Source organism: Leopardus geoffroyi, chromosome D2, assembly GCF_018350155.1.
Source record: "Leopardus geoffroyi isolate Oge1 chromosome D2, O.geoffroyi_Oge1_pat1.0, whole genome shotgun sequence".
Lineage (NCBI taxonomy): Eukaryota > Metazoa > Chordata > Mammalia > Carnivora > Felidae > Leopardus > Leopardus geoffroyi.
Genome location: NC_059334.1, coordinates 18,098,739 through 18,125,603, shown reverse-complemented (window position 1 = coordinate 18,125,603; position 26,865 = coordinate 18,098,739). Strand labels below are relative to the sequence as shown.

The following is a 26,865-nucleotide window of genomic DNA, read 5'->3' as shown; positions in this document are numbered from 1 at the left end:
TGGTAAGAAGCTCTGACTGGGAGGCTGGTCGCATGGAGATCATTGGTGGGGTTGGGCTTGTTGCAGATTGTTAAAAAATAAAGAGTTGTATTTGGAGGACAGCTGTTTCCTGGCTGTTTGGTAGGCGTTCCTACTCACCGGGTTACTTAGGGAGTCATTCATCGTCATGGATGATACATTCGCTGCGACTCAGGCACTGTGTTCGGGTCCTGGGATTCCGGACAGAAGAGTCTCTGGCCCCAGTCCCGTTCTGGCTGGGGATGGGGCGGGGTGGGGTGGGGCGGGTAACAGGTGCACCAGGAAACGAGGGGGGGTGGTACCCCAGGGCTTGGACAGTCTGCTCTAAAGCAGTGCAGCCAGGGCCCCCAGGAGGTGGGAAGGTCAGGAAATGCCCGAAGGAGGGGGGGGAGTCCTGAGCTGGAGGCATCCAGAAAGAAGGACAGGGGCAAGGCCGTGACAGGCAGTGCTGGGCTTCCAGAGAGCCCATCAGCGATCGGCTCGCCCTGCGTGTGTGTCCCAGGGACTGAGAGGAGGGTAAGCTGGCGAGGGACGACAGTCAGCTGCCTTTCACGTGAACACTTCTTCAAGTTTGGCTTGATTTTGTAAATTAGTAGCATGCACGGAAAGGGTGTTTTCCTCTCCTGCTTTCAGGGGAACTTAACTTAACCGTGTCGGTTAACCATTTAGCTGCCAGGTTATCACTCCCTTTGCTTAACGGTCTTTTTTGCGTGTTTGTTTTATTGTGTGTGCGTGTTCTCGACAGCTCTGTGCTCCCACAGCAGCTCATAAGCAGGTAAATTTACAGGACTTTTGGACCAAGGAGTTAAGTGCACAGTGTGTGTGTGTGTGTGTGTGCATGACAGAGAGAGAGAGAGAGAGAGAGAGAGAGATTTAATATATGAAACATATGGCTGATATATAATTATATGTGATACATAATATTAAGAATCTTACCGTTTTTCTAAATCCAGTCCAGGAGATGGTCTTTGTTTAATGTCTCCTATAATCCATTCATTTTTTTTTTTTTTTCACAGGCAGCTTTGTTCAGTCTTTAGGCTGTGCTCCCGATTAAATTCAGCAGGGTTAGCTGTTGAACAGCCTATCTAAAAAGGTTTGCTGACCTGGGATCCACGGACCCCAGGGAGCCCTGGGAGGCTCTGGGACCCTGCGAGTCCTGGAGCTGTGTGTAGGCACATGCCTGCATCTCTGGGGAGAGGTCACGAATGCCGGTGTCCCCACCCCTCCCTCCATCCCCAGGCTAACCAGACTGTGTGCACCCTGCCTCTGCGAAGCGCTCCTCGGGGGCACTTACACAGTCCTTGAGAGTCAGACTCTGGACACAAAGGTTGTCTTCATTGCACGGAGAGGGAGGTGAGGGGGTCCCCCTTTGTTAAAAACCTGCCCAGTGATTAGGAGCAGCGGACTTAAGGCCAGAAAAGGGCACTGTGGCTTTTAAGAGGGGCTTGGCCTCAACTCAAGAGCGTGGTTGACGTTCCAGCAGCATCTGGCTCAGAAACCTTACCTGGTGCTTTGAATCAACTGCTTCGAATCACGTCTCCATGAGACGGTGCGAGTGTCCCTGCACCGTTGGGTTGTGAGTAGTTTTTTGGCTGTGACTTTTCCTTAGAGCTGAGAGGACGTAGTGTCTTTGTGATGGCTCATCAGTGAGTGGGCTTCAGAGTCCCCCAAATTAAATATATGTGCGTATATAGCTTTTTTTTTTTCCAGTTTTTTGAAATACGAGTTTGTCCAAGCAGATGTTTGACTATTCCTCCCATGGTGGGATGTGTTAGAGGTGAGTTTAATTTTAGTGCCAGCGACAGTGGCATTTTCATTTGCATGTGTTAAAGGAACAGCTGGGATGCCTTCCGTGTTGGTTTGACTTTGGCTAAATTAATGTCTCCCCAAGTCAGTCAGATGCCTGAAACTGAGCCAATGTGCTGTCCTCGGAGCGTAAGCTCATACTGAATGTCAGGTTAAGGAGATCAAGTTGCCTCTGTGAATCTCCCCCGACCTCCACCAGACCTCTCATTGAGAACTATTAAAGCGTTTGACCTTCTACATAAATGTTTTGTTTTGTTTTGTTGGGTTTTTTTTTTTCCGTCTCGCCGTCTCTCCCTTCGTCTAGGATTATGGAAACGTTTGAATTCAGCCTTCACGTGTGATGAATCTGAAAGCCATGCACGTGGTTCATTAAGAACAAGGTTTTTGGAGTCACGTAGATCTTGGTCACGATCCCAGACCCTCCAGTCCTTAATCCTGTGGCCGGTAGCATTTGTAAGTTGATGGCACACGATCACCTCTGGTTACCATGAGGAGAAACACGATGTCTACAAGGGCTGGTCTCTCCTCCCTTGAGATTTTGTTCAGAGGCACCCTCAGCGAGGCGGCCCTTGACCTCGACCACCTCCCCGAGGAGTGCAGCCGCCTGGCCCCCACCCTTGATTTTCTCCATAATTCTTATCACCACCCACACACCATATGTCTTACTTATTTACATGTTCATCTGTCTTTACCCATTAGAATGGTGAGATACTGCCGCCAGGATCGTTATTGGACGACTGACGGCATTCAGGAAATTCAGTAAATATTTGTTGACTGAATGTATTGCTCAGCACATATGGTGAGTGCCTACTAAGTCATCAGTGATACTAAGAGTCATAAAAGAATAAGGGAGATTTTTAGCAGTAAAGATCATAGGAACCCCATGATGAACCCCAAATAAACATAACGTGTTTACGTTCTTCCAGGACTGAAAAGCAATGCAGTTACATCCCACCCTTTATTTCCTGTCCTTTGGGATAGATACAAGGCATCAGGTGTTCAGAGCCTTGCAAAAACAAAAACAAAACAAAACAAAACTTCACATATTTGGGCAATGTTTTATTTACCTTTTTTAAGTATATAAAATGTACTGCCCCCCCCCCCCGCCCCCCGCAAAAAAAAAAAAAAAATACATACATAGAAGCAAGTAGCCTAGAAAAGCTTGTCAGGAGTGAAATCCTAGATCTGACATACAGGAAATGTTGGCTTATTCTAATAAGCCTTAGAAATTAGAAAATAGGAGGCCATCCTAGTCTTAACAGTACAGTTGCCCACTCAAAAAAAAAAAAAATTCCCCTACTTCATTTAAATTTTTTTTAATATCTATTTATTTTTGAGAGAGACAGAGAGAGACAAAGCATGAGCAGGGGAGGGGCAGAGAGACAGGGAGACACAGAATCGGAAGCAGGCTCCGGGCTCCGAGCTGTCAGCACAGAGCCCGACGCGGGGCTCGAACTCACAGACCGCGAGATTGTGACCTGAGCCGAAGTCGGACGCTCAACCGATTGAGCCACCCAGGCGCCCCCCCCCCAACTTCATTTAATTTTATTTGAAATCTCAAATAAATTACCAAGGCTAAAAGCAAATTAAAGACCAATGGGAATTTTGAAAATGCTTTTTCCGACTATTTAGGTCTTTCCCTTCCCACCTTTGGGAAGCTGTTGTTAGTGCCCGGGCAAAAGATCATACAGAACAGCGTTGGACATAGATATGTATGGAAGGGGGAGCCAACAGGATGTGGCAGTGGGTCCGATGAGGGGTGTGATACGCCGTGAAGCAGAGCTCCAGGATGTATGGCTAAAACAAGGGAAGAGATGGGTCGCCTTAACTGAGATGAGGGGGCTGAGTGGAGCGGGTGCGGGGGACACATCAGCAGTTAACGTTTGGACATGTTAAGTCCAAGGTACGTTCTCTGTGATTGGATATGTGTCTGGCGTTCAGCAGAAAGGTCTTAGTGGGAATGTAAACTTGGGAATGGTCAGTATACAGGCGGCATTTAAAACTATGAGATGGACATCACCCCCCAGGGCAACGAACATAGAAAGGAGGAGAGGCCCAAAGACCGCCATTGAAATTCAGCTGTGAATTAAAGCCAAGGCCAACACTTGGAGTACAGTCTAACATGGTCGACCGCTGACCGTGTCCTCTGGGTGCTGAGGCCCCAGGGGAGGAGTACTCTTGTTACCCTGTTAGAGTAGGGGTGAGGAGGGGTGTGTTAAAGCCCCTCCCGAGTCCAACTCAGAAGAGTTTTGCGCTGTTTTCTGTTAGTGCGTGTGCACACACGCGTGTGTATTTTGTTTGCCTAGAAATGCATCTGACGGGAAAGTCAAGTACAGGAATCAGGCGCAACCCAAGGAGTTTATATAGAGTATCGTTCTGTCTACTGGGGAAAGCTGGAGCTGGTTTGCTTTAAAATTGTGTATATAAGTAAAATCAAACAAACCTTTAGGGGGGAAAGCCTTATTCCCTTGTTTTCTTCTTTTCCCTGTCAGCCGCACACCATTCCTTTCCATTTATTTATCCAAGTCCCTTAAAAACGAGAACCGCTTGATAAAAGGGCAGATTTTGTTCGGGTCTCAAAAGTTGAATTTCTAGCAAGTTGCTCTCTGTGCTACCCCCCCCCCTCTTTTTTTTTTGATCACTACATTAAAAATGAAGGGTTTTGAAACATTTTTGCGTCTAAAACTGAAATACTGCTCCTGACCACGGGTGATCTCAACTGCATCCCACAAAAGATGGAGAAGTTTGTCCAAGGTGCATACCTCATGGCAGCCTTGAAATCAGGGGAACACTGTGTTTACTCTGTCTGTAAATTTGGGGTTACTTGTAAGGTTTGGTTTTGTTCCGTTCAGGATAATCACCCAAGGGCTGTGTTTTGAACCAGTTTCTTAAACGTCTAGCTGTAATGCAGCCCAAACCCAGAGAGGAGGACTCTTGAGGGGCCATTCTCTTCTTTCTTTCCTGCTGTTATTTTTTAGAAACCTTTCAACACGAGGGCAGGCCTTGAAGTAACCGGCTGGGCTGTTTAGTCTGGCTGGAGTGTCCGCGTTGATGTCAGTGGTTTTAAGAGTAGCTAATCGGGATTAAGGGTTGTGGGGAAAGATACAATCCAATTTTTCATTGTTACTCAGTGAGGGTAAACACCGTGAAAGCCAAGAAAAAGTTTTCTATGTCAACTCAGCTGCCCGGAGTGAGGCTTTGGTGTGGGCCGTTATGTTAGGGGGACACAGAGTTTGGTTTTTAGGAGAGCAGAAGATCTGGGGAAACGAGGAGAGGAGTGTGGCTCCGCAGGAGTCTGGCTTCTCGTGAGTTGGGGGGTGGGGGTCTCTTGGGGCCCGGGGCTTTGTTTTCATTTCCCATTTTTCTTCTAAAAGTGGTGTCTTGCAAACATGCATGAACAGCTGACCCTCTTTTGTGGCGGCTGCTCTGGGACAGAGCTGATCTGCTCCCTCGGCAGCTCAGCGGGGCTCAGACCTGCTTTGGCAGACCCAAGTCACCTTCCTGTGTCCCACCGGCAGGGTCCTGGGACAGGAGACAGGTGCTTCTCTAAGCAGGGGCCCCCCAGCTCCCTCTGAGTTTCAGGTGGCCTCGCGGGCATTTGTGGCCGGTGGGGCAGAGGGGGTTTGGCTGCGGCACAACAGCGAGGCTTTAAGCTCTGTTGCATAGTAACGGCAACAAAATATTTATTGGGACGTTTTATCAGTGTCATGACCTGCGCTCAGCCTTTTATGTGCATTGATTTTATTTAATCTGCTGGCACTCCTGCGAGGTGGGTGGGGGGATCCTTCTCCTGATGACATCATCCGCCAGTCTCCAGAAGCGGGGGGGAATGGAGAGCCCGCCTCCAGAGAGCCCAGGAGCCTTGCCCCCACTGGAAGCAGAGTCGCTGACAGCGTGCCGCCTCGCCCTCGCCCTTGGCAGGTGGCTTTCCCACGCCTGGTCTTCAGGCACGAGGCCCGAAAGTACCTAAAAAGCAATCGATCCCTATTGGCCACTACCATTGCTGGTGGAATCCCGGGAGGTTGAGAAGAAACAAGGTTTCTGCTTCTGTCTTTCCAGCGTCAGTTCTCCACGGGAACGTGATAGAAGAGTGTGCTCCGTTTCTGTTCCCCGGGGGGCGGGGGAGGGACCTGCGTGCCACCTGGACAGTCGCAGGCGGCCGGCCTCCAGGCTCTCTGCTCTCACGGGCCCCCCGCCGCCCCATCCCGCGGCCTGACCTGCGCCTGACGTGCGCAATCCCGGCCACGGCCTCGCCACCGTTCACCAGCCTGTTGTGTTCTGTGTTTGTTTTGCTTGCTTTTATTTGTAGTGTTTTTATAAAACCAGCTCCAGCAATAGGCTACTCTTCTTTTTCCCCTTATCCGTTCCCCTTTTTGACCATTTGAGGCCTCCTCTGCATCTAAAACAAAGAATGCCCCGGACTGGGAGACGATATAAGGCGAAGACAGTGGACGCTGTCTGTGCCTTGTGTGAGCAGCTCCGAAGGGCCTGGTGGAGGCCTTCTCGTAAAAAGATCAGCAGCAAACGTTTTGAAAGCTCAATCCCTGAGTGCCTGTGCACATGTGTGGCTCAGTTTCCCCCGGCTGGGACTCTGGCTTATAGTTTGGGCAGAGACGGATGGTCCTAAATGAGTAACGTGATTTTGTTTCTTTCTTCTTCCGTCCCCTTTCCGCCAGCATCCTGGGAATACAGCGGTGTGCACGAAGGTCCTCTCGGTGCTTGAGGAGCTCGCAGTGCAGGGGGAGAGGCGGTGGCTAATGGACAGTGGCGCAGTCCAGTCCATTGGGTGGTCCGGGAAGGGCAATCTTGTCCTTTTTAAAAATTTTTTTAGTGTTTATTCATATTTTTAGAGAGCGAGAGCACAAGCAGGGCAGGGGCAGAGAAAGAGGGAGACCCGGAATCTCAAGCAGGCTCCAGGCTCTGAGCTGTCAGCACAGAGCCCTGACGCAGGGCTCGAACCCACGAACTGAGAAATCATGACCTGGGTCGAAGTCGGACACCTAACCAACCGAGCCACCCAGGCGCCCCAACAATCTTGTCTTTTAATTAGAATATTTACTCCATTTACATTTAGTGCAGGTTCTGATGTATTTGGGTTAACACTGGCATCTCTGTCAATGTTCTATTTATGCCACGTTTTGTGTGCCTTTTCCTCCTCTTTCCTGCTTCTTTTAGATTAAGTATTTCTCTCTTTGTTAGCTTGTTGCATTCTTCACTTATGAGAGTCTAATATAAATGAATAATTTTATTATTTCCTGAATAATGCACAGACCTCATAGCACTTGACCCCATTAGCTCTCCTACCCTCTTTGACACTCTTTATTGCCATATGGTCTAATTCTCCCTATGTGTAAACTCCACAGGACATCTTCTGGTGTTTTGTGTAGTAAATATCCTTTTGATTTATTCACGTATTTATGTTTTTTCCTTATTTCTTATAATTTTCACTTCTCCTCCTGGGACCATTTTTCATCTGAGGACTATTAGTATTTCTCTTAGTGCCAGTTTTCTGGCAATGAATTCTCTCCCTTTATTGTCTCAAAATAAATTTGTCCTTTACTTCACTTTTACTTTTGAAAAGTATTTTCATTGAATTTAGAATTCCAGGTTGACCGAAGCTTGGGCAACTTTTCTATAGTCATTCTGTGGACTTCCGGCTTCCATTGTTTCTGGTAAAACATCAACTGTTGATCTTACTGTAGCATTTTTGAAGGCATTTTAACTTTTTCCTCTGGCTTCCTTAAAGATACTTCTCTTTGTCTTTGGTTTTCAGAAATTTCACTGAAATGTGCCTAAGTGTCTTCTTTGTATTGAACCTGTTTGGGTTTGTAGGTTTCCTGAATCTGTTGCTTCCTGTCTTTGGCAAGCTTCTCTTGTGCCCCATTTTCTCTCCTGTCTCCCTCTGGGCCCTAAATACATCTTTGTTAGAGATTTCAGCATGTCCTGTGTCCCTCTCGTGCTCTTTTACATTTTATTTATTCTTTTCTATTCTTTGTGCTTTAACCTAGGTATAATTTTATTGGCTTTCCTTCTGGTTGACTGATTCTTTGCTATCTCTATTTTGCTTTTTTTTTTTTTTAACGTTTATTCATATTTTAGAGAGAGTGGTGGGGGGTGGGTAGGTGCAGTGAGAGAGAGGGGACAGAGGATCCGAAGTGGGCTCCGGGCTGACAGAGCCTCATGTAGGGCTCGAACTCACGAACTCTGAGATCACAGCCTGAGCGGAAGTCAGACACTTAACTGACTGAGCCACCCAGGTGCTCCCATGTCTATTTGGCTTTTAAGTCCATCTGCTGAATTCTTAATTTTAGTCATCTTATTTTGTTGTGTATGAACAAATAATAGAGATATTTAAAGGGCCTCCTTGATGTTTTCATCCTCCAAAGAGGATTTCGTTTTGCTCTGTGACAGGCGAAAAAGGGCAGATCGCCTCGGGCAGGTCTGGCACTGAGCTGGCATCAGCTGGGTTTCAGTCTTTTGTAAAACACTGATGAGTTCCCAGTTCTCTTTTGCTACTGGAAGGGAGCCCTTTGGGATTCCACCTGGAAGTCTGCAATGGTTATTAGAGCCCCTTTTTCCTTGGCGAGACCTGAACTGCAGTTCTGGCCTCCACAGCTCCGTGACACCTGCAGAAACTTACCTTGCTTTGCCTCCTGCAAAGCCATCACTTCTGCTTAGCTTCTCCAGTCTATCGGCTTCACGCCGCGTGAGGGGAAGAGGGATCAGAGAATGCTGGCCTTACTCTGGGGGCCTCTCTTCTTTCTGGGAACCCGGCCCTGTAACACCCAGCTGCCTTGTTAACTCTCCAGTGCCTTCAAATAGATTTTTTGGTGTGTTTCATCCAACATTTCTAGTGGCTTCTTGTGGGCAGATTGGTCTATACCAAGGAGCTTTGCTATTACTGAAAGCAGGGAAAAAAACCCTGAGTGTTCTGTTTGGAATCCAAATTCAGTCTGAATCTTGACAGTTCATAAATTTTTCTCTGAGCAGCACTGTCTATCCCCAGTCCAAATAAGTAGAAATAGCTATGGGGGTGCCCGGGTGGCCCAGTCAATTAAGTGTCTGACTCTTGGTTTCAGCTCAGGTCATGATCTCACAATTTGTGAGTTTCAGCCCCACAAGGGGCTCCTCACTGACAGTGCGGAGCCTGCTTGGGATTCTCTCCCCCCACCCCATCTTTCTCTGCCCCTCCAACGCTCACTCTCCCTGTCTTTCTCAAAATAAATAAATAAACTTAAAAAAAAAAAAAAAGGAGAAAAGGAAGTAGCTGTGGACTTGAGTGGTTAATGGCTCTGTCACTTAACTCCCAGACTAAGGTCGGAACAATCTCTCTAAACTCCTGAGTTTCTTATCTGCGAAACCATAACAGTTTATGCCCTATCCATCTTACACATAGTCGTTAGGCTCAGATATGTTTGAAAGAGCTTCATAAACTACAAACAGCCCCACAGAATATTATCGTATTGTTATCGTGTGTGACGAGCAGCTTGTGTATATGTGAAATCAGCTTTGAGAGCTTTGCTCTCCATACGTGTGTGCCATTGAGGGCAGACGTTCAACCTTCTTCGTCTGAATGGCTCTGTTGTGCTGAGGTCTTGTAGGTCTGGGTCTTGTCCTGCAGCGCAACCCTGGAGCTTGTTGGCATTGACCGAAAACAGTTGAGGAAATGACCGAAAACAGTTGAGGAAGTAACCGGAATAGCGATTTCCACCTGTTTCAAAAGGAAAGTAGAGGGGCGCCTGGGTGGCGCAGTCGGTTGAGCGTCCGACTTCAGCTCAGGTCACGATCTCGCAGTCCGTGAGTTCGAGCCCCGCGTCGGGCTCTGGGCTGATGGCTCGGAGCCTGGAGCCTGTTTCCGATTCTGTGTCTCCCTCTCTCTCTGCCCCTCCCCCGTTCATGCTCTGTCTCTCTCTGTCCCAAAAATAAATAAACGTTGAAAAAAAAAAAAAAAAAGGAAAGTAGAGCAAGAAGAATGGGTCCTCAGTATGTTGCTTGGTAAATGCGATGAATCTTTGGGTCTGGACAAACCATCCTGTTTCAGCCACCGTCTTAAACCCGTTGCTTCGCCACCACCATGTAACTGTTAAAATTTTTTCTCTTCTTTTTTAATGGGAAGGATTTTGTCTATTTTAGGAAACAGTCAAAACAGTGTAAAATGTGTTTCGACTCTCTCAGCCCCTTAGGCTGTATATTGTACTTTTTCTGGAACACCGTGATTTCAGAGATCACTTGTGACTTCTCTGATGAGCTTGAGAGGAGCGGCATTGCCAGCTCATGGTACCTGCGTTCTTGCACTTGGAACGTCTGCCCATTCGCTGGTAGAGCTGACCAGTCCCCACATACCCTGGAGTGCGAAGCGGTGTGGCCGAATCTTTGAGAACCCCGATCTCTACCCCAATCTGTAAAAACAGAAGCACAGACTTTTAAAATTAACACTCAACTACGCTGGATCAACTGTGATTTCTTCTATCACGCAATGAGGGGAGAAGAAAATCCACGTCTTTGGAAATTTGAATCTGTTAAAAGAATACCCCAATAAGAAAGTTGCACTCAGATTTGAAGTTTTATATGTATTTTTTTGACTCTTGCATTCATGCGTTCATTTAGCAAGCATTCGAGAGCTTCCTGTGTGACAGGTGTTTTTCTGGTCACTAGGGAAACAATAATGAACAAAACTGATTGTAAAATTTCTCTGCTGCCTAGAGCTTAGATTGAGGGGGTAGGAGTGGAAGACAGCAAAAACGAGTGATTAAACTCTATGATAATAAGATGTTAAATGCAACAGAGAGAAATAAACTAAGCGTGGGGTCAGAGAGTATGATAGTCAAGGTCAGAGGTCCAATATTAAATAAGTGATAAGGCACAGTAAAAGAAACAGTCAACAAAATGAAAAGGCACCCACAGAATGAGAGAAAATATTTGCAAATCGTGTATCTGATTAATATAAAAAATATATAAGGAGCTCATACAACTCAATAGCTCTTTCTGGGTATTTCTATTTATGTATTTTTTTATCTGTTTTATTAATATTTAATATAATTAAAATATATACTTTTAAGTATATATATATTTGTATGTACATGTAAATTTTCAATATATATAATTTTAAATACAGATATATTATAGGTACATATAAATGTACATATAAATACATATATATATGTAATTTTATGTAAAATGGGCAAAGGACCTGAATAAACATTTTTCCAAAGAAATTATATGAGTGGCCAACAAGTACATGAGAAGGTACTCAGAATTACTAATCTTCAGGGAAATGTACATCAAAACCACAAGGAGATACCGCTACGTCTCTTAGCATGCCTATCATCAAAACAAGAGATCAGAAACGTTGGTGAGAATGTGGAGAAGAGGAAACTGTTACACGCTGTTGGTGAGAATGCCAACTGGTGCAGCCACTCTGGAAACCAGCATGGAGGTTCCTCAAAAAATTAAAAATAGCACTACTCTTTGGTCCAGCAATTCTGCTCCTGGGTATTTATCCAAAGGAAATGAAATCACCGTCTCAAAGAGATAGCAGCATCATTTTTAATGTTTTTATTTTTATTTTTTTTTTCAACGTTTATTTATTTTTGGGACAGAGAGAGACAGAGCATGAACGGGGGAGGGGCAGAGAGAGAGGGAGACACAGAACCGGAAACAGGCTCCAGGCTCCGAGCCATCAGCCCAGAGCCCGACGCGGGGCTCGAACTCACGGACTGCGAGATCGTGACCTGGCTGAAGTCGGACGCTTAACCGACTGCGCCACCCAGGCGCCCCTCATTTTTAATGTTTATAGCAGCACTATTTATAACAGCCGACACAAGGAGCAGTGTTAAGTGTCCAGAAGTGGATGAATAAAGAAATGTCTCATGCACACACACACACACACACACTGATACATTCTTTAGCCATAAAAAAGTAGGAAATCTGTCATTTGTGACAACATGAATGGACCTGGAGGGCATTATGCTAAGTGAAATAAGTCAGAGAAAGGCAAATATTACTCGCCGATCTCCCATATATGTGGAATCCAAAAAAAAAAAAAAAAAAAGGAGAAAGAACAAACTTCTAGAAAAAGAGATCAGGTTTGTGATTGCCAGAGGTGGGGGTGGGGGAGGGAGATCTGAAGAAAGGTGATCGAAAGACACAAAGGTCCAGTGGCAATAATCCATAAGTACTGGGAGCGTCCTATGCAGCACGGTGACTCTCGTTAACACTGCTGTGTGGCATGGTTGAAACTTGCTGAGAGAGTAGGCCCTAAGAGTTCTCATCGCAAGGAAAACTAAGTTTCTCTTCCCTTCGTTCCTTTGTGTCTGTCTATATGAGATGACGGATGTTAACTAAACTTACTGTGCTAATTACTTCACAGTATATGTTAAATCGTTATGCCGCACACCTTATTCAGTGCTTTATACCAATTATATCTCAGTAAAACCGGGGGAAAGTAAACAGGTCATTAGGGAAGGCTCTCACTGGCAGGAAGGCATGTAGCAAAGATCTGAGGGAGGGACAAGGGAGTGCCATCTGGATAACAGGGAAAGGATTCCCTTTAGGGGACGTGGCAAGGGAAAGTCCCCAAAGAGGGAGTGTGCCAGGCATATCCGGGTGGCAGGGAAGCCGGCGCGGCTGAGCAGGGGGAGGAGGAGGTGTGAGAGGGGTCAGGACCCTTGGGAACCTTGGAGGCTTCTTGTAAGGACACTGGGTATTCCTCTGAGAGAGGGGAGCCGCTGCAGGCTTTAGAGCAGAGGAACATCGTCTGAATTAGGTGTGCAAACGTCGGTCTTTTCAAGGTGGCTGTGTTAGGACCAGGCTTGTTTTGGGGGTGTGAGTGGGAGATGCGAGAACAGAAGCAGAGAAACCCCCGGAAGGGTACTGATGTTGGCTCAGAGCCGTGGGTTAGCAGAAGAGGTGATGAGAAGTGGTTGGATTCTGGATGCATCTTAAAGGTAGAGTCAAGGTGATGCTGAATGGTTGGGTGTGGAGGGCTGAAGGATGAGGCCAAGGACCTTGTCTCAACAGCCTGAAGAAGGGACTCGCCCCTTCCCGAGAGGAGGAGCAGGAGGGCTAGCGGGTGCTGCTACCGACTGCCCAAGTTCAAATCCCGGTGTCCCTTCTGAGCTGCCCGACTTCGGCACAGCGCTGAGCCCCCTGCGCCAGTTTCCTTCGGTATAAGTTGGGCATGCCATGGGGCCGCGATGAGGAATGAATGGGTTAACACTTGTACGCCCCTCAGCACGGTGACCTACACACAGTAGGCGCTGCATGAACGTCAGCCGTGGGTAGGGCAGCCTTGCTACGAAGCCCAGGAGGGAACTTTGCATCCAAGTGGAAGGCTCAAGTGGGCAGTGGAGATACGTGAAAATCTAGAGTTCAGGGCACAAGCCTGCATAGAGGCCAGACGTTTGGGATTGGAAACAGTTCAACGTGGTCTTTAAAACCATTCCGTTATCCATCCCTGAATGTGTGTTATTAAGCACAGAGAGATTTCTGATCGCCACAGTGGGTTCCGCGTGAGCAGGTTTGTTCTCCACGGCCTTTTTCCCCTTTATGGTGATTGTTGTATTTCCTCCGGTATCCACGCTGTGACCCTTGCAGCCAACACCTTTTTATGGCTGGCAATTCCTTTTTATGTTCTCTTACACTAAGTGCAAAGGCCAAGGTGCTGCCTGTTCTTGATGTCGATGTGCAGGTGCCGTGTGTGGAACCTGGAACGGCCCCCGTATGTTGTCGGGAGCTAGAGGAAAGCCTGTCTGATTCTGGTTGTCGAACGTGGGACTGTGAACCATCCACGGGGCTTGGAGTGCCTCTCTGTTCTCCTGGCATGCCTTCCAAGTGAACTCCTTCTCTCCTTGCCTCTCAGTCCAGTCCCTGGCTTCTCCCCCTCAGCATTACTGCACGTGCTGGGGCGCCTGAGTGGCTTGGTCCGTTGAGCGTCCAACTTTGGGTCAGGTCATGATCTCGCGGTTCGTGAGTTCGCGCCCCACGTTGGGCTCGCTGCTCTCACCCTGTCACTGCAGAGCCTCCTTCAGATCCTCTGTCCCCCTCTCTCTCTGTCCCTCTCCCACTTGCACTGTCCCCTAAAGGAAGGAAGGAAGGAAGGAAGGAAGGAAGGAAGGAAGGAAGGAAGGAAGGGAGGGAGGAAGGGAGGAAGGGACGGAGGAAGGAAGGAAGGAAGGAAGAATTATTGCAAGTATTCCCTTGTTCCAGAGCTGCCCATAGTCTTTCCCCAGGTATTTTATTAGGAAGCTTCTCGGGGACAGACTGTCTGTAATTATACGAGTCCCCAATCCCTCACTTAAACTCCTGAGGAATTCTTTTTTTTTTTTTTTTTTTTTTCCACTCCGGACAGATATCACGGTACAGACATTTCACGGTTTTATTACATGAGATCCTTAATTCTGGGGCAATACCTTGCAATTAAGTGCCAGTATTTTTTGCAGGAAAACTTTAATGAACATTCACACGAAGCGAGATGAATAAAGATGACAGACCGCAGTCCAGGTCAGGTTTTCCTGCCAAATGAATGCACGTGGGCCCAGGTCTTGCCACCAGATAGGATAGGAGGGTTTTTTGTTGTTGTTGTTGTTGTTGTTGTTGTTGTTGTTGTACAGAGTGCCAAATTTCGGAGTTGTAAATTAGGCAGTATGGGGGTCCTGCTAGGTAGACAAAGAAGAGTGGCAAAGTAAATGTCATTCTGCTGCCACATGATGCATAGCTAGTCCTGGAGGGTCAGAGCCTCATCCTCTGTTACCATAGCTTGAGATTAAGACCACCCAAGTTACCAGACGTATGAGCTCTGGTATGTTCCGTGGGATAGGAGACGCCGTAGTGGGGAGTAGAGATGCCAGGAGTCGTCTTCAGCCAACTCGACCTCCTGGAAGGCTTCTGGAGTCACCTGGAGGTGACCCTGGAGATTAGCACCTAATGCATAGCTCTTGGTATACTCACCTGGATCTCCCTTGGCGGCTGCTTTTATGAAATAACTCCGTTGGCACCGTCGGCTCTAGAATCTCACTTGTAAAGAGGTGTCCACCTCGCCTGGGTGGCTCAGTCGGTTAAGAGTCTGACTTGGGCTCAGGTCATGATCTCGGAACACCGCGCGAGTTCAAGCCCCACATCGGGCTCGGAGCCTGGAGCCTGCTTCGGATTCTGTGTCTCCCTCTGCCTCTGCCCCTCCCCCTCCCCTGCTCATGCTCTGTCTCTGTCTCTTTCTCTCAAAAAATAAACATTAAAAAAAAAAAAAAAAAGAGGTGTCCACCAGCGCTCGGTGGTGTCATCCTCGGAACACATCTTTGTCACAGCCTTCTGAGGGGAAAACGACCCCAGGATCTGTCCAGTCTGGTAAGCAGTACCAGCCCCCAGGAGCCCAGGGTCAGACACGGATGATGGTGCTGCTGGTGGTGGTGGTGGTGACGCCCCCTCCTGTTGTTGGCAAACTGCCTCTTAAGCAAATAGTAGCTCAAAACCTCTGCAGTCTGTCCCTCTGCCTTCTACACCGCAGTGATCCCCACCAGAAGATCTGTTCTGCCTTGCGTAGGACAGCTTGTATCAGACCCTCCCAAAAGGCACCCAGTTTCTTAAGCAGTTTTCTTTTTCTTTCGTTAATAGCTATTAAAAAGCAGATGCGTGTGTGTTTGTTGTATAGCCCACCCTCCAAAAAAGGAAATCACACCAAAGGGTTAAAAGGAATTACCCTTATCGAAAAAACCTCAGTAGACTGGAATAAGCATTAGCATTCTTGGGAGTGACCTTCCTCATGGGTCTCTTACATCCCCTGATAGCGAGGTGCATGTAATTATATAAAAATACGATACTATATTTGCTGTTTGGCATTCTGCTTTTTTTCACTCAGTGATCCGTAGGAAACATTTAAAAAAAATTTTTTTTTTTCAACGTTTATTTATTTTTGGGACAGAGAGAGACAGAGCATGAACGGGGGAGGGGCAGAGAGAGAGGGAGACACAGAATCGGAAACAGGCTCCAGGCTCCGAGCCATCAGCCCAGAGCCCGACGCGGGGCTCGAACTCACGGACCGCGAGATCGTGACCTGGCTGAAGTCGGACGCTTAACCAACTGCGCCACCCAGGCGCCCCAGAAACATTTTAAATATAGCTTTCATTTCTCGTGGCTTTATGTATTCCGTTTTATGTTTATGTGGCTAATTCTCTGGGGACGGCAGGGGGGATTGTTTCTTTTCATTTTTCATGCCAGCAGTGTTGGGGGTGAGTATATTTGAACAACCTTTTTTGCCCCCTCACTTGAAAGGAAGTCCTGTCTTAAATGTCAGTGTATTACTCGGTTCTGAGAATCTACCAGAATGTCTTCCATATATTGCTGAGTTTGGCTACTACTTTATTTTAGGTTTTGGATTAAGATCCATAATTGAAATGATCTGTGGTTTCCCGCTCGCTCTCCCCTTCTCCCTTCCTCCCTTCCCTTCATCTGGTTTTGGCTTCGTGTTTAAGCTAACTTTGTAAAATGAATTTTAGAACAACTGTCTTTTTTAAAAAGATGCTTAAGAAAAACTTATTTACAAAGGAATTGTTTCTTGAAATTCACCTATAAAAGTCATCTAAACCTAGAACTGTTTTTGCTTGATTGAAAGTAGTCCTTTGATGACTTTTTAAAATGCTTCCTTGGATGTTGACATATGGTCGGTTTATCTATGTTGTACTTGAATTAATTTTGATAATTTATATCTTCCCAGAAGATCATAAGCTTCACTTTTCAAACTTATTGGCATAGCGTTGTGTGCATATGCACTTAAATTTCCTTTTTGTTTAGAAATGCCTGGGGTTTGTCTCTCTGGAGTTGTTTTTTGCTTTTTGTATTTTGTTTTTCCTTATGCCGCTTCTTTGCCTTTTACTCTTTCTTCCTTTGCATCCTTTAGGAACCAAGTGCTTGGATTTTATATAAATTCTAATATCTGTTTAGCTATTTATATTTTATATTTTTATATAAATTTATATTTAAATTAAGTATATATAATATTTTTTATATATTTATATTTTACATAGCTATTTATATTTATATTTTATATTATCTATTTATATTTTCTTCCTTCTGCTTTCCTCCACCCCCCGCCCCCCCCATCAGAATTGAATGTTTATTTCACATCTGTTACATTTGTTTCCGGAATGCAGCTTTGGCTGAATTTCCCCGTGTTACAAAATGTAGCATTACAATTTTTGTTATGTTTAAACCTACTTTTCAAATGACCAAAGTGTTATTTCTCACCCTTCTGGAATTCTTTTGGTTTCTTTTTTAATACCACACGTATTTCTGAGAGAGTTTCAAAATTGTAAGAAATCGATGTGAGTTGTTTTTCTTTTCTTTTTGAAGAAATCACCAGTAGTGGTGATTTGACTTGGTGGATGGGGGGGCGGGGGGGGCGGTATTTGTCGCATGAGATTGGTGTCAGCAGTGGCAACTCTGTGCAGTTGTGTTTTTTGTTCCCTGATGCCATGCTCAGCACCTTTTAGGCGTTTATTCATGTCATTCCTGCAACGGCTCTGAAGTCGGTGCTCCTCCGGGTCCTGCGATTTCATACGTGAAGAAACAGAATCCACAAGGTTGCATAACTCAGGGTTGCTGGAGTCTATAAACTACGGCAGCCTGACTCCGGAGGCTATGTTCTTCACTTCTCATTTCTATAAATATCTCATGGGTTGTTGTTGTGTGTGTGGGTTTTTTGGGTTGTTTTTTTTTTTAAGGCCAGTCGTATCTCTAATTGTTTCAAAGTTCAAAATGTACGTGTTCAACCAACAGGATGAATTGCATTCAGAATCCCTTGATCTTCATTGTCTACTTGATAGAAGGGTTTGAAGCTCCTACCACAGTTCTATGAGTTTCTGCTTGTTTGCTTGTTTCTAAGAGTATTTGCTTGATACGTTTGAAGACAGCGATTCGGAGCCTAGAAATTGTATATTCATGATGGATTATACCTTTATTAACATAAAATTACCCTCTGGCGTTTCACCTGATGTTTTTCTGTTGTGCCATGCATTTTATTTTTTTATAAAGTTAATCTCTTGATTTTGCTTATTCTTGATATATTTTTGCCTTCCTTCCGTGTCGGTGTCCTATTGATTAAGGCTGGTCTTTTCTAAGCAACCCTAGCACTGTATTTTTATTTTTAGGCCAACCTGATGGTCTAATAGAACACTTTGCCATTTTCACGGTAGATCTGTTCTCTGATGTTTTATGTCATTCTGGGTTTTTTTTTTTGTTGTTGTTGTTTTTCCATGCGTGCTTTTGCCACCGTTTTCTTTCTTCTGTTCAGTGGAAAACGCTTGACTTTGCTGGTCTTTTTGTTTTGTCGGTTGTTTTTCCCTCCTACATGGAAAGTTGCTTCCTATATGGGAGTCAACTAGTTGCCGCTTTACGTGTTTCTAAAAGTTCAACGGGGCGCCTGGGTGGCTGAATCAGTTCAGCCTCCAACTCTTGATCTCAGCTCAGGTCTTGATCTCAGGTGGAAGTTCAGGCTCTGCGATGGGTGTGCAGCCTACTTAGAAAAGTTCAACGAAACCACTGAAGTTAAAGGAGACTTGGTTTATTGCCAAGAATGAAACTGTATGTATCTTCAGGTCAGGAACTAATATGCTTTTACTTTCTCCCACTCGTTTTCTGATTGGCTTGATTTATCTGGAAGTCGACACAGATTGTTGTCAACATGATTTTGTATAATCACTTAATAAAATTCTATTTGATATAACGATCTTTTAAGCAATTTTTATTTGCATAACCATATTTATATAAGCCTGTTAGACGCTAATGCTGAAGTCGTTTTCATGCATCCTACCACATCAGGCCGTAAGTGGAGTCTTGGTTTTATGTATTTATTTTTTATTTATTTATTTTAAAGTAGATCTTCAAATATGTTTTCAGGCATCTCAGATAACTGAAATGCTTTGTGGGCTTGCTCACCCGAGAATTACTTTCTACTCCGTTTGTATTCGAATGGTAAATTCACGATGCACAGAATTCTAGTGGGACATCTTATTTTGAAACTCTGTGTATGTTGTTTCATTGTTTTCTGTTAGTGTTGTCACCAAGAAGCCCAAAGCCTTTCTGCTTATGTTATGTATCGTGTCATATCAGTTAGGGTACTTTAAGCAAAAAAGACAGCTTATTAAATTATTTAAGAAGTGTGGGGTGACCCTCTAAGGCTTCGGGTGGACCGAGAACTTTCTGATTTCCTCACCACCGTATTCAGTATTTTTTCAGCCCCATCCTTTTTGCCTTCTGATTATAAAAAGGCTGCCATAGCTCCATGCATCGTGATCACTTTGAAGGCAGGAAGTAAAGGGGTCAGAAGTGGTCTTTCCTTCAGCAGCTTATTACTTTTCTGGAAGTCTGCCCAGCGGACCTTCTGTTACAGTCCATCGGCCAGAACTAAGTCACGGCTCTTTGTGACCATGACCGAGGCGGGGAAAAACGAGTTTGTCCTGGGCCAATCAGGACTTGCCTCAAGGACTTGGCAATTCATCCCAAACAAAATCTGTCCGAAAGGAGCAAGAGAGGGTGATCTCTGCATTTCCAGGAAGCATGTACCCCCTCCTTCAGGTGTGCCGAGAAGACATCCCACGGATCGGTAGCCTCAGCAGGACTGAGGCTGCTGCATCCACGTAGTAACTGTCAGTGCCCAGATAGGTCAAATAACCTTATCATTCTTCACCATAGCATACCATTCTGTCACCAACTAGAAGCTGATGTTTTTTTCCCCCCAAGATTCCAGAAATTGCTGTTAACGTTTGACACGAGCAAACAAATCATCCGGACGTTGGTTGGAAAAAATGTGAACAAGCCATGCCGGGACAGACAGACGCTGGGTGTTCCGTTCTGTTCTCTACGTGGAACGCTGATAGGCCAGGACGAAGGGAGCAGTTAGAATAGGGAACCTGCTACGTCAGGGTTACGTTCTTAGGCTTGTCCAGTGGCCTGTCTGAGCTGTCTGCCTTGGGCTTTGTGAGAGAATGGATCCACTGCAACCTCTGATTCCTAGCATCGTTATCCGAACAGTCGATCTTTGTTCCAGCAGTCAACAGCGTAGAGCAGTTAACGGTATCTTTGAAAAGGGCCGTCCCTTCAGACGGCACCCTTGACAGGACGTAGCTTTCTCCTACCAAGTTTCAGAGGTCAGACCGCGGCTCAGTGGCCACCCGAAGTCCATTATTTGGCCCGAGTGTTGCAGCGACGGCTGAAAAGAGAAAGACACAGGGAAGAAAAGAAAGCCAACTGCCCGAAGAATCCCTAAGAGGGCGTACTCCTCAGGATTAGCCGCTTCGAGACTGTGGGGAGCAGATAAAAATAGAAGCACATCTCTTCGCAGAGCAGTGAAGATAAAAACGAAACCCTTGGCAGCTTGGAAACCGGAGTTCACGTATCAGGGAGGAAGGTGGCGGCCCTTGGGAGCAGAGGTGGTGGAGTTGAGCCGATCAGTGGGTTCCTCATGTCCCAGGGGGACAGACCAGGGGCGAGAAATGGGACACGTGGTTCTCAGCGTCTCGTAAGCGGCGTGGGCTTCTATCCCGAGAGGACCGCGTCTTCCGTGGCATCAGGAAGAAGGATCATTTCAAGTCCTGCCCTTTTCTGCCTCTGAGCTGCCTCCGCCCGAACGGTGGGCAGGAGGTTGATGGCTCGAGTGCTCTCGGACGCTTGATGAAGTTCAGATGGCTTCGTCCAGGGCTGTTATTTTCTCAGCTTGCAACGGCTCTTGACTCCTGAAGAAGCGTTCAGTTACCATTTAGCGTCTGTAAAACCGGAGGCAGTAAAGGGCAGATGACGCCCTCTGAATGAAAGAATAGTTGGGTTCCATCAGACGGCGTGCTTGCTGAAGGCGGCCAGGGGAACCCTGAGGTCCCCCCGGCTCGGGAGGAGAGCACTCGTGTGCATCCGGGCGGCCCTTCCTATAGCCGGTGCTGAGCCTGGAGTGTTTGGTGCGTGAAGAGTGTGTGTTCGTGCGTGACCTCCGCCCGCCCCGGGCGTGTGTGCGCTCTCACCTCTGGAACCCTTGCCTTTCCGGGGCGTCTAGCGGACTCCACGGGGAGTGTGGGAGATCAGATCGGCTCGAGCTTCTGGCGTCACAGCGAGGATAAATATCTTGTCTTAGAACATGCTCCCTTTCGCAATGCAGTACGGAATACGAGAACCTGTGGGAGGCGAGGGGGCTGTTTTAGACTCGTAATTTCAAAGCGAGACAAACCCATGGTGATTAATGGGGCTTATTCAAATCTCCTGCCAACTAGATTTTTAAGAAGCTTAATTTCAGATGAGTCCTGTAGAGGTTTTCAAATGTCTTAGGATTTGGTTCTCTTCCGCTTTAAAAGACCTCTGTAGACTAAGCTCTCTAGCTATTAGGACTGACCAGAAATTAGTTGATTAGGTGGAATATTATGCCGTTATCACTGTTTGGAGGAGTACTAAGAGTGTGTTTTAATTAAATGAACATTATACGAGAGGTCTTTAGCTTGCTTCTCTTTTTTTCTTCTTCTGCCTTTTCAATTTTTTCTTCTGTTCCATTTCTAATACCCGTTCTATCCCATGGTCTGTCCAACCTTCCTAGAACTCCGTAGCGAAACGCACCGTGAACATGGCCACGGGAGGCTGATCTCCGTGGGTGGCCAGAGAGGAAGCGCCCGGGGGTGAAGGGTGCACCCACCTAGTTTGGCCTGTAAATGTTGCTCATGCTCTGAAGGTAGAGGGACAACGATCGGTTGCAAGGCCCGCCCACCTCTTGTTGTGAGCCCCGATCTGAGGTGTGGGCCGGATCTCGATCCACAGGGCCCAGATGCGTTGGAGCCTTATTCCAAAGCCTCGCACCTGACCCTCTAAGTGTCGGGCTTCTCGCCTTGGCCGGAGTGTGAGGAGCACGGCACAGGCGGGGTCCTTACGTGATGGACACGGGGACTCGGGTTGAGGTGGAGGGGGAGTGGGAAACCACAGTCCTCTAGAGAAGTGGTTTTTAGCCTCTGTGCCCTGTGGTCCGTGTCAGAATTCCATGGATAATTCCAGAGCTCCTCAGATGAGTCTAGTTACAGCTCCAGAGTAGGAGACCATTGTCGCTCGGTCTTCTGCAAACTTTCCTAAAACGAGGCCTGAGAACAGCCTGCATCAGCATCACTTGGGGAAGAGGGAGCTTCTGAAATCAGATTCTCAGGCGTCACTCAGACTTACTCGGGTGGGCAGGGCCAAGGCATCTACTTTTCAATAGGCTCTTGCGGGGGGGGGGGGGGGGGGGAGGGGGGCGCCTGGGTGGCTCAGTCGGTTAAGCGTCCGACCCTTGGTTTCGGCTCAGTTCATGACCTCATGGTTCCTGAGATTGAGCCCCGGATCGGGCCTCAGAGCCCGCTTGGGATTCTCTCTCTCTCTCTCTCTGTCTCAAAAATGAATATAAACATTTATAAAAGAAATAGGCCCTTCTGAGAGTCTGACACTAACCATCTGGGCTCTGTGGCTCCCACGGGGACAAATAGACCCACCCTTTTTTCCCTTTGGAATGGAAATCGTGGAAGTGTGGTCTCTGTGGGTGAGAGCAAGGGGACAAATGTGTGTTCAGGGCCTGTTTGGGGTCACCTGCTGTTGACGGCCTTCCTCCCAGTGGCCTGGGTGTTAACCTCCCCCCTCCCCCCCCCCCCCCCCCCCCCCCCATACTCCATATACAAGCAGAGAGCAAAGGGGCTGGGAAGTGACAGGATCTGTTTTCATCTATGTCAGGGTTTCCGAAACATTGGGGATTTGCTGTCTGAGCCTGACCCTCACACAGCTTCTCCTGCTTTGTCTCCCCGGCCCCACAGGTGTGCAAAGGGGGCCGGCACACTTTCAGACGCTGGGTCTGCTAGAGAGACTGCGGTCAGAGCAGCCCTCAGGGTGGCCTTGTCTCCCCCGGGGCCCGGCCCTCGGTGTGTACCTTGGCAGAGGATGAAGACCTGTGCCCGCGGCTCCTTCCCCGAGTTAAACAGCCAGTCATTCCGAAACTTAAGGCCACCTCTCCCCACGTCACCCCGCCCTGCTCTTGGCTGAGCACAGAACTGCCTTTGTCTCTCCGTCTAGAGAATTTGACTGGATTTGGAGCCACCTGTTTGTTGCATAGGCTAACCCCGGCCCACTCTGTGACCTTGGAAGGTGGAAGAAGACAGGGTAAAAAAAACCTCAACAGCGGAAGGAAGGACATAATGCAGGAAAAAGAAAAATTTAATGAACTAGAAAGACATACACAAAAAAATAGGATGATGTGAAACTTGATCTTCAAAAAATAGAAATCTCCAAGAATACTGATTAACCAAAATAAAGAAAAACCATGATAAAATAGTATTGGGGAAAATAGCACAGCCATTATTATTAACACAGTAGAGCTTGTAATGACCATAAGAAAATTGTGAGTACACTTTTATGCAAATAAATGCGACTTACCTGGAATGGTTTTTTAGGAACATGGAAATTACCAGGATCACTCCAGAAATTAAAAATATGAATAAATACAAGCCATGAAAGACCGTCTGGGCAATAAAAAGTTTGCCTTCCCCACATGGACGGCTCAGGTGGGTTTACATAAACCACAGAGTAGTTTGAAGAATAGAAAACGAGGGAAGCTATCGTGCATGCTTTCGTGAGGGCAGGAGAATCTTGCTAGAGATTGGAAAAGGAAAGTATAAGAACAGAAACTTGCAGACCCGTCACCGTTGCGTTATTGATTCAAAAGATCTCAACCAAATACTAGCAAATCTAACACAGCTCTATTTAAAAACAGTCATGGCCAGTTAGAGTTTATTTTAGGAAAAGAGGATTGACTGAGCAACAGAAAACTATATTAATACAATTTACCACCTCAGTACAGTAAAGAAGAAAGGCTATATGATCATCTTTAATAGATGGAAGAGAAAAAAAAAATCAGCAAAATATAGCACTTACAAGGGAATTTCCTTAACCTAATGAAAGGTAGTCTATAAAACATCTCCAGGAAGCATTCTGCTTAATGATGAAATTCTGGGGGCGTGGGGGTGTCTCCGTCAGTTAAGAATCCAACTCTCGATCTTGGCTCAGGTCATGATCTTATCGAGCCCCATGTTGGGCTCCGTGCTGGGCGTGGAACCTGCTTGGGATCCTCTCTCTCTCTCTCTCTCTCTCTCTCTCTTTCTCTCTCCCTCTCCCTCTCTCCCTCCCTCCCTCTCTCTCCCTCTCTCCATCCCTCCTTCCTTCTGCCCCTCTCCCCTACTCGCCCTCTCTCTCAAAAAAAAAAAAAAAAAAAAAGAAAGAAAGAAAGAAATCTAATTGTGAGCACATTAAAGATGAGATGGAGGTAAGGATGTTTTCTAGCCCCCCCCCCTTTTTTAAATCGCATATTATGTTGTAGGTCATATAACCAGTGCCTTATTAAGACAAGAAACGTAAGATTTGTAAGAAATGGAAAGAAAAAACCAAAATGTGGATGAATTGATTAGTGGAAAATCCAAGAGAACCTATAAACTGTTTATTGCCTCTCCTCCTGCTCGTGTACTCTCTCTCTCAGAGTAAATAAACTTCTTTTTTTTTTTTTTTAATTTTTTTTTTTTCAACGTTTATTTATTTTTGGGACAGAGAGAGACAGAGCATGAACAGGGGAGGGGCAGAGAGAGAGGGAGACACAGAATCGGAAACAGGCTCCAGGCTCTGAGCCATCAGCCCAGAGCCCGACGCGGGGCTCGAACTCACGGACCGCGAGATCGTGACCTGGCTGAAGTCGGACGCTCAACCGACTGCGCCACCCAGGCGCCCCAGAGTAAATAAACTTTTAAAAAAATATTTATAAAACAAAAGAACTAAGGAGTTCAGTGAGGTTGCTCAGTACTGCGGCCACATGCAAAACTGCGCGGCAGCACTGGCCTGTTAGAAGATGGGAAAATAGATCCCACTGCGTATAGCGAGCATAATGTAGGGGTAACTAGGAATAAATTCAACAAAAGATGTGCACGACTTTTCTGGGGAAAACTAGCAAAGTACAAAACATAATTGAAGGGGGGGCGGGGTGCCTGGCTGGCCTAGTTGGTGGAGTGTGCAGCTCTTGATCATGGGGTCGTGAGTTCAAGCCCCATGTTGGGTGTAGAGATTACTTAAAAAACCAAAACAAAACCATAACTGAAGGGCAAAAAAAACAAAACAAAACCCAAACCCACTCAGTATTATAAAGATACTGATTCTCTCCAAATTAATCTGTGAATTCAGTACAGTGTCCTATGGTGCTTTCTCTCATGGCACTTCAAGAACTGATCTTTAAATTCATAAATTTATGAAAGGCAGATGGCCCCGAATAGCCAATAAAGTATCTTGAAGAACTACACATCGTAGGCAGCCTGCCTTGTCGGAGGCGAAGACTTACCTCCAGTTAAGGCAGCATGGCGCGAATGCAAGGTTACGTGAACAGAGCAGAAATGGAACCAGCAGTAGACGTCTGCATATAAAAAATGCAATGTGACAGCAGTGACATTCCAAATCAGGGTGAAGTAATGAGCTGTTAAGCGGTACTGAGACACGAATCATCCACGTAGAAAAAATGAGATCACTTAGTCCTACCATTCATAAAAATATATATGGGCAGTTAGAGAACGTAAATGCGAAACGTATTTGTAAAAGTTTTAAAACATCCAGGGATGCCTGGACGGCTCAGTCGGTTGAGCGTGCAGCTGGTTGGTTTCGGCTCAGGTCATGATCTCACGGTTCGCGGGTTCGAGCCCCGCGTTAGGCTCTGTGCTGATCGTGCAGAGCCTGCTTGGGATTCCCTCTCTCTCTCTCTCTCTCTCTCTCTCTCTCTCTCTCTCTCAAATAAAATAAATGAATAAAAGTGAAAACATCTGGAAGAAAACCTACAAAGAATATATTAATGACCTTAGGTCATCAGAACGTTACCCCAGGGCCACAGTTTGAAAAGTCCGACTTAAGACGCATGTTTGACAGAAGACATCGCGAACAAAATTAAAGGATCTGCCACAGACTTGGAAAAGGTTTCTACGGTGCATCTGGCCGACAGAAGGATGACGTCCAGAAGATCTAAATTCCTGTCATCAAGTAGTAAGGAGGTAATAAAAAGTGGAACCCCGAACAGCTGTTTCGTACCAGTCTGCCTGGCCAAATAAAAACACTCCGGCGATACCAAGGGGCGGGAAGTCCGTGGAGCCACATGAACTCGGGGCCTTGGGAGCAGGAGCGAAACTGGTAACAGCCATTATAGAGAGCAGTTGACTGTCTCACGTTCAGTTGAAGAGGGACATCCATCTGTGACTGGCCCCTTGCGGGGACCTAATGGCCGAGAAGCTTTACGTAAGAAGACCGCGTCCACCTCTGTGTTATTGCTGACAGGGAGAAGTCAGCCAGCAGCAGGGAAGGGATGAGGCGTGGCGTTGGCCCGCAGTGGAAGGCCTTAGAGCGGTGAGCGTGAAATACCAAGATTTACTAAAGCCGAGCGGGGGGCGCACGGGTGCTTGTATGTTGCTGTCCGGATCGTAGGTGTGAAGTTCTCCGCGCGCACACGACGCGGGTGCCGGTGCTGAGGCGGCCTGGGAAAAAGGCGGCATCTGCCCCTCTTCCCCAGAGGCCCCGGCGAGTGCATCGTGGTCCGAGGCTGGACCCTTGGCTTTGCAAACCCAGGAACGGAAGCTTCGCTCCCCCCACCCTTCCGCTTCGCTTTGTTTCACCGTCCGCAAACCAGAGCCAGCTTTGTCTCTCAGGCGGACTCGAACTGCGCTCACAGATTGAAGGAATCCAGGATGCCAGCTTCACGATTTATACAGAGAAATGCATACGACAGCAACCAGAATCTCGAATGAGACCGTGGCCTTGCCTCAGCCGGGTGTTTTTTTTCCCCTTGAGCTGCTCCCTGGGAAGCAGAGACGCGGCCGGAAGGCGGCTGGCGGGGTGGGGGGGCACACAGTAAGGTCTGGGCTGCAGAAACTAATCATTCAAGGCTCCCGTTGCCGGCAAATTTCCACCTACGCCAGAATCCCGACTTGTGATCAGGTCATGGGCTGTGTGTCGAATGCTCAGGGTCCTGGTGTCTGCACATCCCCCTTG

General features: G+C 46.8%; 1 protein-coding gene across 2 annotated transcripts in view; it reads left to right on the top strand.

The window, feature by feature from the left end:
• Nucleotides 1–26,865, top strand: part of GALNT2 (polypeptide N-acetylgalactosaminyltransferase 2) — a 194,084-nt gene that overhangs the window by 125,253 nt on the left and 41,966 nt on the right. The gene's annotated exons all lie outside the window — the stretch shown is intronic.